The sequence below is a fragment of the Barbatula barbatula genome, assembly GCF_947034865.1.
Source record: "Barbatula barbatula genome assembly, chromosome: 1".
NCBI classification, from domain to species: Eukaryota; Metazoa; Chordata; class Actinopteri; order Cypriniformes; family Nemacheilidae; genus Barbatula; species Barbatula barbatula.
This window is the reverse complement of record NC_136766.1, coordinates 18,779,233-18,798,671: the sequence shown is the minus strand read 5'-3', so window position 1 is coordinate 18,798,671 and position 19,439 is coordinate 18,779,233. Positions and strand designations below refer to the sequence as shown.

General features: G+C 36.9%; 1 protein-coding gene across 1 annotated transcript in view; it reads left to right on the top strand.

Annotated features, from left to right (window-relative positions):
* Positions 1-16,740: 16,740 nt before the first annotated feature.
* The window catches only part of glceb (glucuronic acid epimerase b), a 49,206-nt gene continuing 46,507 nt past the window's right edge, over positions 16,741-19,439 (top strand). The window contains exon 1 of the mRNA XM_079460957.1: positions 16,741-16,882. The gene's annotated coding sequence lies outside the window, so the exon portion shown is untranslated. The remainder of the gene's footprint in view (positions 16,883-19,439) is intronic.

Genomic DNA, 19,439 nt, shown 5'->3' with positions numbered 1-19,439 from the left:
AATGGCAAATAACGTCATCAGGACAAACCGTTTAAGTGAATTTACATGAACATGTTTGATCGTGTAGGTATATCAGTAGTTCCAGGAATCTACTTTTTACGCGGATGGCATTACCGTGTTTTGAATGTAAAACGACCACACGTACTGCTCCCCACATTTGACATTTACTGAAAAGGATTTTTGTTTATTTTATCCGGTAAAACGCCAAAAGTGTGTAAAGATCAAAGTGTCACGTCACCGACAATCAGCCTTGACAAGAACTTAGTGACTTGCCATATTAGCCTGAATTATTTTTTTTAGTAACATCCTACCTTGCTACATCAGATAGTTTATTTTGCTGTATCCAAAGAGAATTTACTGTGTTCCTCAAAGAAGTGAAGTATTCTGTTGGGTCATGTTACTCACAATAGCAGCACAATCTACATGCAAGAGTGAAAAAGTGAGACACACCAACTACAAAGCCTTTATAACACCAGTGTGCAATTATTGTGAAATTCAATAGGGCACCCTTTTGACTCAAGAACCGGTTTCTTGCCAGGTCATGCTCCATAAACTAAAATATCAAGTCTGAGCACAAATTATTTATTCATCTTTTAATCCAGGATCTATTCATTTCATAGACAGACATCTATAATGCTCATTTTAACCAAAGCGATTTGCAGTACACTTAATGGTGTAAACGATACATACACAATGGTGAAAATTCATATACGGCTTGTGGGTATCAAACTTGCAACCCATTCATGTTTCTCCATGCTAATCCAAGTTCTGTAATAATGAAACAAGTATAAAAGCAGTCTAGATTACACAGTCATGTTAAATAGGGCAATAAGGAAACAGATGACTTATTTTCATTTCCTAACCTGGATTACAATTACAAATGCATCACGCTTCCTAATGCTACTAATCTTTCAGAGCTTGTGCATAATTTCTACTGTTTACCGCTGTATTCAAAATGATTAAAGGATTCCCACAAAATTGTATAAGTGATCTACTCTAGAGGCCTTATTTTTCGGCTCAGGTGCCTGTGCTGTTAAATCCTGCTCATGCCATTTTGCATGTTTGCATAATTGTTTTGATTCAAAAGTGTCTTTGTGAATGGAGATTTCCTGGATGACAGGTGTTGGCAACAGTCTTGTTCTAATGCTTCATACATTTTGCATCATGCTGGGCATTGATAGAGATCAAATGATTGCCAATGCACCTCCTCATTGGAGAATATATTACCATAGAAGAGAAATGAACAGACAGTGACATAACTGTTATTGGTCAGATGTGCAGAATTGGAGTCTGGTAGCCTTTTCCGGTGTTGCACTGAGTTCATCTTGTTTTGGTCTCTTGTTAGTAATGGTGATTGTCTCATACGGTTTGTTGGAAATTTTGGTCTGAATGCTTTGGTAGAGTTTCCACACCAATAACATGTTGTTCTAGTGGAAGGTGGGCAGATGTGTGTTTCTGAAAGGGTGACCTAAATTCTGACCTGTGTTTTTAAAGGGATATATCACAGAAAAATACAAATTTCCCCATGTTCCCCTCAACCTCAAGGCATCCTTACTGAATATGACTTTCTTCTTGAATAATAATGCAGTCGGAGTAATAATACCACGTATAATTTTACTTCCAAGGGGCAGAATGGTAGTGAATGGGCGTTGACTTCCCACTTTTTGGGAAGCTCCAAAAAGTGCATCCATCGATCAAAGAACTGCTCAACATGGCTCCGTGGTCTTAACAAAGGTCTTCTGAAGTGATCGATGCGTTTGTTTAAAGGAGTCATATGACAAATCTTAAATGAATATTATCGTTTGTTTTAGATGTAATGCAATGTGTTTACACAATTTAAGGTTAAAAAACGCTGTATTTTCCACATACCGTGCATGTTCGTATTTCCTCTATGTCCCGCCTCTCTGAAACGTGCAGATTTTTACAAAGCTCATCGCTCTGAAAAGCGAGGTGTGCTATGATTGGCCAGTTAACCAGTGCATAATGATTGGTCGAATACTGCAAGCATGTGACGCAAAAAAGTCGCCTCGTCGTCAGTGAAATGAAAAGAATAACATGTGAGCTGTGTTACGCCATGTCTCGTCGCGACTCAAAAAAGACAATAAACACAACATTTCCTTGCCTCTAGTTAGAACAGAAATACTGATTATTAGTACTTATGTTGTCTTTCAAACAAAGAAACAACATGCGCTAAAAACACAAAAAGTCCAAGCCCGTAGGCAGGGGGGGGGGGTTCGGGTGGTTCGAACGAATATTCTAAAACATCTAAAACTCACTGCCAAAGGTCCAGAATTTAAGTCGTTTTTTTCATGTGATTATTGTCATCGTTGCTTTAATCAATGCTTGTGACAAATTTCTGCTGTGCTGTTTCAAATTAATATGATTATTGTTGCAGGACGTGTGTGTGTACGCGTGTGCAGACAGAGAGAGTTCTCGCAATACACTTTTCAAAGCGAGGGGAGGGGTTATATATAATTTTTTTTATTAAAAGGATTTATCCACTCAAAAGTCTAGAATATAATAGCCATATAAACATAGCGAAATTATAATAATAAAACATTGCAAAGAGGCATTGACAGAGAGTCAAGAAATTATGATGAGAAGAATTATTATTAATATTTCAGTAAAGTTCATTAAATCTATTCTGTTGTTAGTGTGGTCTTTAAACTTATGAACTGTGTATGGACTTACAAAAGTGTTACATGAGGAAGCAATTTGACAACAATGCGATAAATATTTTAGGTGCATCAAAAAGCGTGCTGGTTCAGATACCAGCAGACAAACTAATCCAGCAGAAATTGGTGCATAAAAGGTCACCAAAATGAAGTATTTGAACCTCATAATTAAATACAAAAGGAGGAGGAAAACTGCAAAAAGGTCCACTTTCTGAAAAAAAGAACCTCCCCTTTCAATAGGCTGGCTACGGACCTGAAGTCTTTTACAGTGAAAATATACTTACAGGCTGTGAATCAGAAGCGCCAGACTGTCCTTGCAAAGCTTCCGTGCACAGCCAGCCTTGATCTCTCCTAGGTTCGCGAAGCAATCATCTGTGAAATGCGGTGCACACGCTTGAATATTCGGATTGTACCGTGTTTGAACAGTATTCTAAATAAAATGTAACCATTTATTTAAATGTAACCATCTTCTGGAAGGGCAAACAAAGAGGCTTTCTTTTCGCAACGAAACACACAGTGCCTCTATAACATAGCTGCGGTGACGACGATGCAATGAGATTTACAAGAACACCCACCTTACTTCCAAAAAAACCCACCTTATTTCCATATTGATTTGGGCGGTTTTAGTCAAATCATACCACAAACTGACGTATATTTGTGGAGGTGTGGTTACACGAGGCATTTCAGGCAGGTCTGAGTGAGTATTCACTTTTAAATAGAATGCATAGTCTGTTCCGACACTTTTATTTTTTTGCAATTTACGTGTCTAATACATGCATGGGCAACTTAAAACACACTAAAGACACAAAAAAATATGAATAGTAATCAAGAAAAATGATACATGGTATTACAACTCTGACTGCATTATTCTTTGAGAAGAAGGCCATATTCCATTAGGATGCCTTGTTTTTAGATTTGCTTGTGACATATCCCTTTAAGTTGTGTAACTGTTTTTGTCAACGTGTCAAAACTGCATTCTACAGAGACACCACTAGACGGCAGTCTTTAACAGGTTGAAGAAATACAGCAGTTTACCAAAGGGGGCTTGAGAAGACTGATAGCTAAGTTCCTGACAAAAATTGTGATTCAATTTTAAGATTAGTTTAGCCTATATAGTTTATACATATATTATAGTTTAGTTTATAAACTTTTTATATATATATATATATAAAACTTAATATATACATTTTTCAATGGGTAAATTGTTAATCTTATAAACATAATTTATGATAATATTCCAATATCTTATATATTTATGACAATCCCTCTCCCTTCATCCTACTGTATTTCTTGCAGTAAAAGTATTTTTGTCTTGTGGCTCTGACACGTGGAAAACACATGGCATTTTGCTGCCATCTACTGGTTTGGTACTCGGAAGTTCTTCTAATGCTATTCTAATGCCGATGCCTTCGAGGAAACTTCAATCTTCTTCAAAAATTACCCTACAACTAATGTACCTTTAAAAAAGAAAATCACATACAGACACCTACTGACACGTACAGATTCGTAAAAGACAGACCAAAATTCAAAGGTCAGTGCAAATAATGATTCCTGTACATTTGGTTCCTATGTATAATAAAAATACTATGAAGTACTTGTAAATATGTACTATATGGTATGTTATGTATTCTCCCATTCAAAAGTTTTGAAGCAATGAAATGTTTCTCACAATCTTTAAAATCTTGTAATCTGAATGTGTATATTTAAATACTTACATAGATTAGTTTCCTATTTAATTTTTTTTTATTCAAATATAATTGTGACAGCCTAGTAATATTTTGATGATACTGTGTAGATATCATTTTTTTCTCAGGGTCACAATTGCAGTTTAATATATGACCACACGGGGGCAGCCTAGGAAAACAAGTGAACCCACAGTGCATTTAAACTCTGACGGACCGTCGAAGGGTCCAAAATCCTATCATTAACATGTGGCTCAAATGTGTCCAGGGGTATTGCTGGTGAAGTCTGTACGTTAGGGTCACATATATCTTAAGGGATTGTGGTGCAGTTGTATTAGTGTGTGGAATTATTTCCTCTTATCATTTTTAAAAAATATGTCTCCTCATGATTTCTGAAGCATATGGGTCTACTCAGAGTAAAATTTGAGAATTACAATTGACTCTTATGATTAGGCGTGTTCTAAACTGCTATAGTATAGCATTGTTTTCTACGAAACATACATTTATATATTTAAATTTCAGCTTTTGATGATCAACCCTTTCACATAAACATAAAGAAGACAATGTATACATATTGTCTTTAGAATGTTTTCTCAGCTCTCGGCCAACAGGTGTGGTAACCTCCACCTCCCCGAGACACTGCATGACTAACCTATTCTTCTCATCTTTCCCTTCTAGTGTTACTTTCAAGGCTACTACCCAAACCACACATAGAATACTACACTAGCAGCAGAAAGTGAAGCCATCATTCGCCTACTTACACTTTGTCCTAATACCAAGAACTGTTTTTGAGTTAAAGTAGTAGGTAGGCCTACTTTTAAGTGCATAGCAAAAGAGTATGCACATACTAGGACATACTAATGTGTGTCGGAATTGACCATTTATGCCTGTGATCCTTAACAAACTCAAACATCAAAATACAACTTTCTTCAATTATTATTTCTCATGTAATATTTACTGTGTAGTTAAATTTTTTAGATTCAGTTACACATCATCATGCATTTAATTTATTGCGCAACTAACCTTCGCCTTCTGGTGGTGGGTTGTGGGTAATATCAGCCGTCTGAGCGTGCATATACACTTCGAATGGTCACAAAATATTGTAGACCATCCAGGAACTTTACGGATAATCATTTCAAAATACTATGATTTGGGACATACTAATAACATTTCCGAATAATATTTAGGACAGATAGTAGGCTACACAAATTTGGACACAGGGTTAGTGAAAATAATGATTTAAAATTACCAGTTTTGCTGCGTACTAGGTGTACACAATGAGTTTTAGAGCGTGTGTTAATAAATTATTATTATTTTCTATAATTCAATCGAAAGTTTGGGCGTATATACCAACAATCCGGTGGCTTTAATGTGATGATGTCATAAGCACACCCTCTATTAAAGATTAGTGGTACTATTAAAGGATCTAGCCATATAATCCCGCACAGCAGAATCATTTTTCATTTGCACACACAGGCAAAGTGAGTATAAACAGATCAGCACAGACTGAACACGCAAACTCTTTGCAGCTCAAGCTAAACAAGCCAGTTAGCAATTGCTTTAACTTATCTTATGGTAAAGCATCATTATTATTTATTATCGTGATTTTTATACTTTTATCCTGTGTCTGAATGCTGACATTTGTCTTCTGTGACGGTAAGCAACAATGTAAAACTGTAAAAAACTATATCTGAATTGATACTAAACGGAATAGAAATTTGGTGTTGAAAATGTTTAAAACTTTAAAAATAAGATTTGTATCTGAGACAGGAAAACTTGTTGAAGACTTGAAAGATAGCACTTCAAATTACATTGGGATTAAGACACATATGTATATGCTTCAGTCATTCACAATAAGAAAATGTAAATGTAAAATGCATAATTTAAAACACATTTTCTTTGTTTTGTGTGTGTGGGGGGGGATTGATTTGGGTTATTTTGTTTGTCATTTTGGCTTAAACCCACTCCATTGATTTTTGCTTTCCTTGTTTGCAAATATTGGTGTTGCTTGTGGTGGTTTGCTATAATAATAATACATATTTATTGGTGATTTGTTGGAATGGTTTTTATTTATTTTTATGTTACACACCCTGACCCTAGACGGGGTTATAAAATAAAATAAATCATCCCAGAATTTTCAGTGTGTGGCAACAGAGGAGGCACTAGCGTTGTCACTACTAATCAATCTCTAAAAGTGTAACTCTTATGGGATGTATGTGAACAAAGACCCTCTTACAATATCAAAAGTAATGGCAAAAAAATTTGGCTCTGGGAAATATGTTTGTCAGTGAAATAAACCCATGCATTCATTATTAATGTTAATTGACTATTTGGATCAGATCTAAGGCTGGAGATTGTCATTTGATAGCCACATAGAGGGTATGCATATCATCGTCTACAAAAGTACTCAATACTCAATAACAATTCCATGCCTTATCAGGCCTACGATTCTTATTTTAGATCCATACTGTGTACAGCATAGAGGTTTGCTTTTTCAATTGTGATCTGCAGATAGTTTGCTATACGATCACAAGCAATGAGTCTGGCAGAGAAAGGAAATGGAATAGCACAATATGATTTGTTTCTGCACCTAAATTTGAGCAGTGTCAGATTTTTAAAAAATTGCAGCGTAAAACAGCGCATGGGCGAGAAAAGTGCACTAGAAGAATGAAACAAACCAAGCTTAGAAGCCATCGCCCTACTGTTTGGTTGTTGGTCTTTTTGTCTTGCTGCTCGGATTGATTGCAATGGCGAAAAAACTTCCTCAATCATTAATTTGCTGCCCTCTGACGGTCTGGTAAGAGCACCCATACTCATTTTTATTGTGCATGTGTTGAACTCGGACGTCCACGATTAATTCATGTTGAGTATGCACAGGAAGCTGTGTGGATGCGTTTGCGTGCGAGATGGACGTAGAAAGTCAAGTATGCCCGGGCCTTTAGGTGTCCATGTTCAAAAACCCTCATAAAATGATTATACAGTATATACATGTTTTTCTACTTTAGTTTTTTAACCAGATCCTTTCCAGATCATAATTACCAAACATTCATTTTCAGAGTCCAAGCCAAGCTTGTTTGCATAATGCCACATCTATTAAACCTTTATGTTGAAAACTGTACCGAGGGGCTTCTGAACCTCCACATCAAAATCAAGCTCACCTTTTACCTCAGTTAAAAAAATACTATTAAAAAATGAATAATGCAAACTAGGGATAAAAAAACAATTCTGAATGAAAAATATTTTTGAATCTTAGTAAGCTACAGTGACTTGAATATAAGGAGTTGGATTTGCTGTAAAATATGTCTTTCTTTCAAACTGTATATACACACACACATCACAAAATGTTCAGTACACACAGACAAACCACCTCTTTTACATCTATACTAATACATTAAAACAGTTATAGCTGTATATTTTGTTCGGTTTGCCATCAGTGCAATATAACAGAAAAACTGAAATGCTCCATAGACTAAAATGGAGAAAATAAGCAAAGAATAAAAAGTACACATTTGCAAATGTAGATTTTTCTTCATATTTATCCATTTTGTAATCTTAAACCCTTTGCCAACATAATCAAAGGATTTCTATATGGATTGTATGATTTATGCTTGCATGACAAATGGTTAAACATTTGGTGACACAGTATGGACAGAACCCATGCGCAGGCAGCTGTGTTAAATAACAAAACTTTATTTAAAAACAAAAGACCCACGGTGGGGAAAACATGAACAAAAACCAAGACACAAATGAAAACTAAAACCTCCCACAAGGGGGACAAAACAAACAAGGTCTTAAGAATAATAAACTAGAAGTCCTCAAACTTGAGTGTAGGAAACAGGAACACGGGTAATCCAAAACGAGGCAGGGTAAGCAAGACACACTAGGATGAGTAAATGTGCAAAATAAACCAACAAGATACAGAGGGAAACTGGGGCTGAAAAAGGGGAACACTAACGAGGACTGAATACACAGGGAGAGTGGCAGCAGGTGACATGACTGAAACACTAAAGGAAAGCTAACAGGAGGATTGCACGAGGCAGGTGAAGTGAATAAAACACCAAGGGGAAGATTGTACAGGGACGGTGACAGGACTAAACACTAATGCCACTAACAGGGAAACAAGGGGGCGGGGCTTAAGGACGCGACACCGGAGAGAGAGCATGGCGTGACAAACCAAAACAATGCTCTTTCTCCACACAAAACACATGGGACTGACATGATCCTGGCAGGATGAGAGGCAGGATCATGACATTTGTAGTTTTAATGAGATTCAATGTGGACATTTTTGTTATAAATGTAGTTAAAAAACGTTTATGAACGCAAAATAGAGCAAAATATACAAATTCCAATAATACACACCTTTTGCAAAATTTATGATGTTTGCATAAACACAGCCAAAACGACAAAGAAAACAAAATTGAAATGGACAAAAATGCCCAAAACAGAGCACAAGGGTTAAAAAAGCCATATCTATATATACACTGTGTATATATATATATATATATATATATATATATATATATATATATATATATATATATATATATATATATATATATATATACAGTATGCAGTATATATGGCAAGCCGTTCAGGAAATTAAAGTATTTATAATACAGTATGATTGGTTGAATATACAGAATGAAAATCTGAATATATGGAATGAATGTATGGAATAAAAATTGAATGTTTTCAATGTAAGTATGAATGTACAGAATAAAACTAGAATATTGTGAATGAAAGTATGAATATACCGAATGAAAGTCTGAAATATGGAATGAATGTCTGAATGTATGGAATTAAAACTAGAATAACTGTATATTGATTGAAAATATGAAATTATGGATTCAAACTTTAATGTCTGGAATGAGAATGTTAAATATAAGGAATGAAAGTGCAAATTTTACAATAAAAGTTAAACCATTTATTTCCTATCAGAGCAACAACCTTCTCAATTTGATCAAATAGCAAACATATTTCTTCATCGCTAGAAGCATATTGAGTCCAGTTGCCAGCACAGTTTTTCAGGTCTCAGAGAGGACACAGATGTACTTGTGTACAATTTCTATTGTTATATTATTTATATTTTTATTATGAATTTCATACAGTATCCAAAAATGCATTTGTTTTATTATGTGGTGGACTTAAAGGTGCAGTAAAACACATGAGAAAAGAATGTAAGAAAAGCAAAAAGCAATGGCTAAAAATAGTGACTGTGGGGCCATGTTCTACAACTAACACAGATCGACTCTTAGCCTGCCTTCTCAAACATTAATGAAGATCCCTGCATTTTACCACCAGGATCATGAGATGTTTGTCTTGAACTGTCCTGTCTTCCTCCCCCACAATCTTTCTTACACTCTCTCTCTTACTCTGTGTGAAGGGGATTTCTCTCTTTCCTTATCCCACTCCTACACCAAAGCTCCCACTTCTAACTCTGAAAGTTATTTTTTGCTTATTGTTTTTTTTCTATCTGATAGCATACACCACAACCCCCCAATGTAATATACCCTGCTTGAAGACATTACTTTGGAATCCCTCTTTCTATGGCGCCAACAGTACTGTGTGTAATAAAACTATTATATTTGTGTTCTCACTTTTGTTTAGATCTTGGCTTATCAAAACGTGTGCATGAATTGTTAGGAGACTTCAGTCTCACTTGACCAAGTGCACAAATTTGATCCACTAGCGATCCATTTACAAGCGTTGTCATTCAGCTGGTGCCATCCAGACTGGAGGAGAGAGCGGTGGCCGCTCTCAATGGCAGTTCTCCATGTATAATAATCTTATATTCTCTATCGTCCGAAGTCTGCGAACACTACTTAATTTTTGTTAACTGATGCACAAGAAATACTGTCTCTCCATGTAGATTCTATTAACACCAATAGCTGTCTTATTGTGAATAATATTTAAACCGATCCCAGCACGACCCCACCCAGATCAGATCCCTTGATTCCTTTTCCGATTGTGTCAGTCTTTTTTTTATCCTAAGTCTAATTACAGGTTTCCAATAGTGATGAGCATAATTAAATCAGTAGACATAAAATCAAGCTCCAAATCTCCCCCTCTCTCTCTCTCTCTCTCTTAAATTGTCTTCCCTTATAACTCTATTTCTATCCATTTTAGCCTAGTATGGCTATGACTGTCTCTCCCAGCCTTGAGCTAATCACATTGTATCCCAGAAGTGGATTTATAATTACATATTTACTGTCTACAGTACGCAATGCTGGTGCCAGGAGGATATGAACCACATATAACAATGGATTCTGTAAATGGTGGTCTCCCAGACAGTATGTGATTTTAGCATATTAGATAATTCGGTTTACAAATTATTGACTAGTTTTATAAAAGCTTTATCTATTTGTATTTGAACTGAAGCAAGTCTAGCTTTGTTGAGAGGATATCCTAAGACACAACTATAGAAAACAATGAAAAAGGTGATTTCACATGCCAAGAGTACAAACCATCCCGTTTCATAATAAATCAGCACACTGTCCTTTGCAAGTGTACTAAAGTTTCTCCCTGCAGTGCTCAAACCTTTTTATCTCCCAAGTTTACAACCTGACTTTTTTTAGAGTGCTCCCTTGTTCTCCATAGACCTACTTCACGATAGTGAAAGTGTGATTCACGATGCATGATAAGGCTAACTGATTTACTTAAAGTGACAGTCATGGTGTCCTTGAGCACTTCGCTTCTGCGAAGACTGGCATAGATGGTCTTCAGAAAAAAAAGTTAATTCTGGACACATTTTTTCTCTCATGCGATGCCAGTGTCTTGAACTGACTCTGTATCTATACCAGTATTACCAAACTGGGTTTTGTTAACAGCATGACAGGTAAAGCAGACATAAACAAGCCGTATTAAAATTGGTTTAAGGTGGTAATGTTTGTTGATCTCACATTCTTCATTGAGCATGAATTTCAGTTCTGCTTATTTTGGATCTTTAGCTTTTTATGTGAAATTTAAACACTCATGCTTAATGTTTTGATCAAAATTATTATGGAGTTCATCATGTTTTGAAATAAAATAAATTTCGAAACATTTCATTTGGTACTATATGTAAATATGTGCAACGGTGTTTTGTGCATTCAGAGTTGTTTTCAATGCTAAACATGTCTTCTCATGCTTGACATAGTCGAATTGTCAACAAATTGCTAGGTGTCATATAGGTTCATATAGGTTTTGGAAAGTTTTTTTCACACATGAAAAACCATTACATAATAACTATTTTAATCCCTTATTGGGCAATTTTCCCGGAAAAGCATCCCTACGGCAATGCGAAAGAAATAGTCTGCCGACGCGTCAACTGATGAGCGATAGGAAGACCAGCTAACCAACAAGATTGGCTGTGATGTTGGCCTGCAGCTCCAGCTCGTTACTCTTGCGATAGTGAGAGAAGTTGAGGTGTGTTTGTTTGTTCACAGCATTTCAGTGATGGATGTTATATAAACGGTGGATATAAGGCTGGATTTGGAGATCATTTGAAAGGGATAGATGGTGTGGTCCCAGCGCTAAAAGATGCCGGACATGAACCTTACACGGTAAGTGAAACTGAGTCATATGTCTGTCTTTTGTTGGCAATGGGTGCACACATGCTTAAGTTCCGCCCTCCCGGCACGCATTGTATGTTTTCGTAAAGAATCGTACAGCTGTATCTGTCTTTTATAAGTGTAATCAAACTAAAGACTTTTGGATATTTGAAGGATACGATATTATTCTGTAAGTACTCAAGATTAACATTAGATATGCAGAAACTGTCAGAGTTAGGGCCACTTTAACTAACGTAATCTAACAATAAGTAATATAGTTTTTCTGCTTGTAATAATCAATGTTGATGCATAACCTAATTTATATGAGTTATTTCCAGTTAGTTGTAGTAGCTTACCTGTAGCTCAGTGGTAAGAGCATGGCAATAGCAATGCCAAGGTCATGGGTTTGATCCCAGGGGATAGCACATTCTTAGAAACATGTGAATTGTATAATGCAATGTAAGTCGCTTTGGATAAAATGCATAAATGTCATGTAAGGATTGATTTTAATAATGAAAGGCTGAAATTAACATGAACTGAGATTTATACATGCTGCTGAAGTATTGGTTTGTTCATGTTAGCTAATGCAATAACTAATTGTCTACAAATACAACCTGATTGTAAAGTGTTACATAAAAAAAACATCAGGAGGTAGTTGACTATTAATAAATATTTTATCATCCATATGGATACTTCTAAAAATAAGGTACATGCACCAATGTTTATTGCACTCAGAGTCTGTGACAGTTAGGAGACATAGCGGAGAGCATTTGCATGTAGAATATGAGCAGAGAATGTTTGTCATTCATTGCACCCTGCGCTAGTAGGAATAAAAAAGAAGACCGTCTTGGGTACTTAGAAAGAAGAAAGAAATAGAGCTGGCAGGCTGAGCAATATAATAGATGGATTTGTGAAAAGGGTTGGGAGAGAGACTCATGATGAGAGTAAGAAAGTAGAATAGACAGACAGCCAGGCTGTCAGACATATAGACATTGAGGAGATTATTTAATGGAATGTGCATCTAGGGGGGAAAGATGAGAGAAAGATGGGGAGCAGCAGTGATCCCTTTGCTACAGACACTGTCTTCACTGTCTCACTCCCTAACCCCCAAACCTCTCTCTTTTGATCTTTCTTGCAGCCTTTCGTTGTATCATCCAGAAAAAAATCAGCTTAAAATGCAGCAGAAATAAAAAAACAGATACACACAGATCCCATTTGCACATGATACTATCATCCATTTTGGGCCCATTCGCAAATGGACTATGAGGTCAAATATATCCAAATATAGGTATGAGGTCCAAAGCATTCTGCCTCAAACAACATTTCGGGGTCGTCATAAATGCATGTACCCACATTGTTTGTGTAATTTTTTTAAGCAAGATGCTGAGACCCTTGCAATCGAAATCTGCTCACAAGTCGTCACAGAAGACACATTCGAGATGCACATTAGTGCCAAGTGAAAACAGTGATAATCAGTCCCAGTATTCGAAACACAAGGTGTAAACCGTGCCAAGCCCATAAAGACAGAGACTCTTAAATTCAAGATAAGTTGTAAAGAGCAAAAAATAATCTGCCAAGTTCTTGGATGCATTTCCATGGAAACTTTAGTGGGGGACTATTGTTGCCTTCAAAAATGTTCAATCAAGGGAATGATCAAAATTATACTGAATGAATATGATGATGAAGAGAATACTGTGATTGTCACAGATGTCATGATGTCATTCTTATTTAAGTGTTATTGAGCTCAGCAAACATGTCGTACCCAGTGACCCATGACTGTTTTACATGCATTAGTTTATAAACTGGAACTGGCTGACAGCCTGTGATGCCAATGAGCCATAATTATGTTTTTGGTATAGATGCTTTTTGATTTTCAGTTATTTGGGCAGAGAGTGTATTTGTGTGTGCATTAAATTCATGGTTATTTACTTCCCAATGACAGATAAGCATGCTGGATGTAATGAAGCAGTTACGATTTAGAACTGGTACAAACCTCAGAGTATTTTGAAAAATATACAACATTTCATAAAAATAGTGACATTCTTTTCCATTCTGTCATCATTATATCCATTCAGATTGTCATGTTGTCGACTGGTGTCACTTTGGCCTCACCATAGTGGAAAGATCTCAGAAGGAGTGACAATGATAAGCAGAGAAATAAAAAAGAAAGAAAAGGATAGGTGTAGTGAATATTTGTGTTGAGTGAGTGAGTGCTGATTCTCTCTAGCTGAATGATATAAAGTACATTAACAAACACAGTGAGCAGTCCACATGAATCTTTAATATGTTTGGGGGTCAACAACAATAAAAGACAACAAAGGATGGCAGCAAGCACACACCGCAACCCTGAAATCAATCAGCTGTCAGCTCTCTAACTGTACCGGACGAACTGAGCTGAAGCCTCTGCATAGCGACAAATACTATAGGTTTCCTTTAATAGCATGGCAGAAATATTTTGGTGTATAATCTTTCCTTATTTCATGAAAGTCATGGTGTGCAAAATGATGCGGTGAGGAAGAAACAGAAGAAGTCTGAAACTTTTACTCTGTTTAAATAACAGCATTGATCCTATTTGTAATATCTGTAAATAGGTTATTGAAGTCTAATGTCTAACTGCTGACACTGAGAAAGAGAGAGAAGCAGAAACATTACTTTAAAAATGATTCATGTTTAGAGTGTAAAATAAATCTATAATTCTCTGAAACAGTATGTGTTCCAAATGAATATAGGAATAGTTCCGGTTGGGTGAATTCAGTACAATGGCAAGATATTATAAAGCACTCAAGATTCCATGCACACTATACTGAAAAACCTTCTGATGTTAAAGCAATGTTATAGTAGAATCATCCTGGCTGCCATGACATGTCATATTGAACTTTCAGTGTGGCAGTTCAGTGTGACAAATTGGGTTTGCTTATTCTACCATTGAATCAACCAAATATTCCTTAAATTATCCCCTTTCAATTTCATTTCGGGTGAACTTTTCACTCAATAGATTTACCACCTTCAATCCTCAATCATCTGCCACCATCTATTTTTCCAAGCTGATTCTGTTTAAACAACCCAAAAGTACATCAGAGCATCAATAGGGAGTCTTCACTCTCAGAGAAAATGATACATTTTAGTGGACTATAAATATCCAGAGTTTTGAATACATTCTGATCTCTAATTTAGTCTTTCAGTCTTGGTTGAATTACTCTACAATGCTACAAATAAATCAAGAACTATGGATCTCTTTTCAGCGCACAGGGAAACACCCCTATACACTGAAATAACATCACCCATTTTTTGTTGAAATTTCCAAACAGTTTTTACACTTACTCGTAATTCTTCAAAAGATGATGGGGAAGCAAAGAAACTGCAGTCCCGAAGGATTTTGACTGTGATGACTCAAGAATTGAATGGACCATTAGCCAGAACAAAGTCTCCACTTTAATGGCTCACACTGTAGGACTGTGATTTGGCATTCCACAAACTAATAGACGAAAACTCTTTTGCACACTCTTGATAGAAACATGTCAAACTCAGAAATATAATAGTGAGTCATGTTCTAATTTGCGCATTCTTCTTAGAATATTTGAAATTTTAGCTGATATGGCAGAATTTTTTTAATGAAAGAGGACATTGACTAGAAAACAAGTAAAGCTTATACATCCACTTGTACCACAAAGTGCATTTATTTGCAAAATATGCTTGTCCAACTAATATAAAAGAAGGTTTGAGCTTTTAAAGGGTTTTGTTTGTAAGGATCACCTTAAAACATGTAGTTAATTCACCATCACATGCATTTGTGCTGGAGCAGTGTGTGGGTGCATAATCACAACCAGTTATGACTGCGAGAGCTGCTTGACATGCATTTGATGCGAGGGTCATTGGGTTGGTGGTTATGATTGTTTCCAGACGGATAGCGACACAGTATGATGACAGTGTATCATCATTTTCATGCTCTTTTGCTCTAGAAAACGACTCATTTGGCTAATCTGTGCACCATGCACATGTTCTACTAGAGACATCTGTGTAATTATTAATAATGGGTCTCTTGTGTGAAACTATTCACAGGAGTAGTTTAAGATTTCAACCAAAGTTGATGTGATATGTCGAAACTCATAAATAAAAGCAACATTCACTTAAAGATTGTTACTGTGGATACATAAAGCTTAAGGGGATATTTAGAGTTCAATACAAGCTCTACTGACAGCCGTTGTGGCATTATGTCAATTAGGCTACCAGTGAAAATATTTTGGAAAATATATTTTTCTGACAAAAGCAAGAATTCACAGTAACAAAAGTGCACTTAGAGTAAAATAACGTTTACACAAAGAATATATATATATATTATAAACACGAGAGCTTCACATTACTTTCTGTGTTGGCATAGCTATTTTTCAGTCCCACTTTTGTAAGTCCAGTAGTCTCCTTTCGATTTATGTCAGAAAGTAAGTTCCTATGTGCTCTATCTTAACCATGTCTCACTTCCAAAACATAATAAAGGCCTTATTGTGTTTCAAAGCTTAGTTTATAATAGGGCAGATACAACACATTTTTTATATTAAATGGTTGGTGCTGTGTTGCTGCCCCTATCTTGTAGTTTAACATTTTAAAATCATTAAAAGCTTTATAATCTCTCTGTATGTGACATACTCGCGTTTATTCACACAAATAACCACTCTTGTAACTTGCGCTTTATACAGCGCTCTCACTGACGCCAATCATAGCCAACTGACCAATCAAAACGAATAGATTTTGCGTTCTGCCTTTTCATTGGCTAACATTTGTCAACGCTGATTGGTTAGCTTAGCAACGTCAGCAGTGTTGTGATATCGCGGTATTTGGGCCATATGTTCTCTCGCTGCAGCGCTGTAACAGGCTGAGAGTGGGTGCCTGCCTGCCACTAGATCACCGTCTCTCTCTCAAGCAGTGTAATTTGCGTCCGTTGTTTACGTTACCTTTAAACTTTTTAAAGGTCCGAAGAGCAGTGCATTTGAATGCTTTAAAGGTGAGTAAATATTATTCATATGTGCCTTTGCGGTTCTAAGGCTTTTTATTCATTTAACAGTTACATGCTAACATGTCGGCAGTCTACGTTAGTGCATTTGAGTTGGGCAGCAGGGCTGCTAGCCGCTAGTCATTTCAGCTCGTATAACTCTTAATGACTAAATATCAATACACAGTCTACTCTATGTCACTAAGTATCGTCACTGTGTTATTGACGTCTTTGTCAGCATGTCCTTGCGGCTGTCGGGGTTTTAACGAAGCTACTTTAACGTTACCCTTGCCTGTCAGCGCTTTTGTGGAGAACTATATGTGAAACTCTAAGTTAAAAAATGTAACCTTGGGACCACAAATGACCTGTGCTTTATGCGTATGTCTGTCGATATTCCGTGTCCTTCTTGCGTGGACGTGGCGTGCGCTCCACTATCAGTCCGGATAACAGTGCTCCTCTCATTGACAATGAATCTCTGCAGGGTTTTCTCTATCACTACGTGCTTGTCTTTGAATATATGCTTTACATGACTGCACATTTTCAATGACGTACACTGTTGTTGCCGGCCGGGTTTATTCACAGCTTGGAGTGCAGAAGACCTCGACATGTTGCTTGGTTTACATGTTGGATAGCTGAAAAATTGGACCAACCATTTCATTTGTGCAAGGCAAATACCTAGATGAGTTACAAATTGGCATGAACTTTATATTAGCTAAGTGCTATCTGAAATGGCTACACGAGACGGGTATAGTTTCGGGGATCAGATGTTCAAAGGACAGAGCATTGTCATCATATTTTAGCTGCACAGAATTGTTCATTTGGTAGCTTCGCTACCTACTGATGAGCCCAGTTCTGTAAAGTTACATTTCGTGGGACGGATTTTGGAAGTTAGGTAATTTGTGCTTTGTTGTCTTCAGAAAGAAAATAAATGGCTACTCAGTACTGCTACTTGTGTCTAGATGTTTAGGTAAATGCTTGTACAATTTTAAACTAGTCATGTGGATTGCATTGGTTTACATGTTAGATGGTTGAGTTTTTATTATTATTATTATAGTGTTGAGAATGGGATTTGTGTCTCTTCCTTTGATAATATGCCTAGAAACAGCAAACATCTGCTTTTTTGAACAATTCTCCACGGCGTTTCCCTATCTCTGATCAGATTTATTGCATGCAACATATTTTCACTTCAGCTAAATGAATTACAACACTCTAAATCATTTTATGTGTTCCCTTAACTTGTTGTCATTTCACAACTTTTATTACGATGTACTAATCCACAATGTTTGCTAGTTTTGGTACACAAATTGCACTCTTGGGAGCATGGGGAATTTGGATATTTTCTGCGTTTTTCGCATACGTAGCAAGCATTTTGAGAGGTATTTTACAATTCAGAGACATCGTACAAGCGAGCACCTAAATCCAGGATGCGTGTTTGAGTCGACCTCATCTTGCAGCACAAAGTACTGTATGAGAAACAGAGTGGGTATTACAAAGACAGAATATAATGAGCAGCTTGATAACAGGATAGTATGTACTTATTTTCTAGGCACGGTGTCAAAAGCAAGAAGACCAGACATCAACATTTAAAATCCAGGAGACCCACGTGGTTTCCGGGGCTGTTTGCGGTCTACGTCGGTCCGTTCACAATTGCGTTCACTGGAGAAACTGAAATGGGCTGCTGGAGTCACGGGAGAAATAGCAAAAGGGGTAGATGGCAGTAGATAGGTGTGAAAAACGTGAGACTCCCAGCAAAACGGGAGTGTTGACAGGTAACAGGGAAAACAGCCTACCTAGTGAGGTACTGTCAATGTAGAGAAGCAAGGGATGAAAGAGGTTTTTGCAGAGGGTATTGCTGTATTGTTTCGTGAAGTTTTCGCACCGGTTTAATTAATACGCATCAGACATTTAGGATGACGAATAAAAAAAAAACATAAATACAAATTTTGGACTGTATCTTTAGAGTCATTATGAGTCCTTCTTTTCAAAAGGCCAGTTGGAGTAGGTTGGTGATCAGTTTCTGTGGCTGTATTGTTAAGTGGGAGTAAGAAGACCATCAGCTGTTCAAAACAATAAAGCACTGGTACAATCATTATGTGTCTACATAAAGTGTGCACAGAATGCATTCAGACTCCTACACTTAAACATGTAATGCCAGTGATAACCTCACTTTTAGTGTTATAAAACCAGTAGTCTGCATATTGAGTGTGGCTGTTTTAAGTGTGAGTTGAGCTCGAGCTGACTGAGGCAGTAGCTTGATTCTTTGTAATATTGGTGTGAGCACATAGCCAGGGCCTCCTGAGGGGACTAATAACAGTCAAATATGGGAAGTCGGTCCCACTTGGCCCTTGGCTGGACGCTTCCTAGAGCCCCTGGGCACATGGGCCACTCTGGTAATTTGGATCACTCAAATGCGCTTGATGACAAGAAACAGTGCTGCAGGCCCTTTGCCAACATCACTAATCTACTGCTGCTTCTCTCCCCCTACACGGTGAGGTTTAAAACAAACTCCAGCGTATAAGCTTGCTGTACTGAACAGAAGCAGAAAACTGTATGCATGTAAAGGGCGCTA